This window comes from Carlito syrichta, unplaced genomic scaffold, assembly GCF_000164805.1.
Source record: "Carlito syrichta isolate Samal-C Ts95f unplaced genomic scaffold, Tarsius_syrichta-2.0.1 Scaffold146399, whole genome shotgun sequence".
Lineage (NCBI taxonomy): Eukaryota > Metazoa > Chordata > Mammalia > Primates > Tarsiidae > Carlito > Carlito syrichta.
The window spans coordinates 12278-13106 of NW_007090495.1; positions in this window are offsets into that span (position 1 = coordinate 12278).

Genomic DNA, 829 nt, shown 5'->3' on the forward strand with positions numbered 1-829 from the left:
CAGTCCCTGCACCAGGTATGCTCAGTTGATTGGGATAAGGAGGTCTCTAGATCAGGGTGGGGACTGTCTGCCCTGGGCGCATGGCCTGGCTTTGGCTGGGGCCCCTCTCTCCTGGCTGAGGCCCTCCAGGGCAAGCCCTCCCCCTTAACGACTCCCTTGACTATCACTAGGCTGGCATTTCTTTGGGGCTGCCTCCCCCAGGAAGTCTTCCCTAATTGCCTGGCTGGCGTTTCAGGGCTCCAGCCTAGTCCTCTCTCTGGGGACTTCGTAGCCGCCTCCTTTTGGGTGTCTGCACCTCCGATCTCATCTCCTCCTCTCTGTCTTCTGGATTCATGCTTTTTTGGGCACGGGGTGGGGGTGGGGAGAGATCTTATTATGTCACCCGGGCTGGAGTGCAGTAGTGTGATCACAGCTCACCGTAGCCTAGACCTGCTGGGCTCAGGCATTCCTCCTGCCTCAGCCTCCTGAGTAGCTGGGAGTACAGGTGCGCACCACCACGCAGGCTGATTTTTTTGGTTTTTTGTAGAGATGAGGTCTGGCTGTGCTGACCAGGCTGAATCTGAACTCCTGGGCTCAAGCCGTCTTCCTGCCTCAGCCTCCCAAAGTGTTGGGATTACAGGCGTGAGCCACCGTGCTCAGCCTTGAATTCATGTTTTAAAAGCAGCCCTCCGCTCAGGACACTGCCCTGTCATGGCTGCCCACAGCTCCTGAAAAACGTCCCAAATGCTTGGCCTGGTCTTTGAGGCCTCAGGCGGGGCCTCCAGTTTTTCCTTCAGCTCCATCTCCTGCACCTGCCTGGCGCTGGTACTTCCTTGTGTCCCCAGAAACA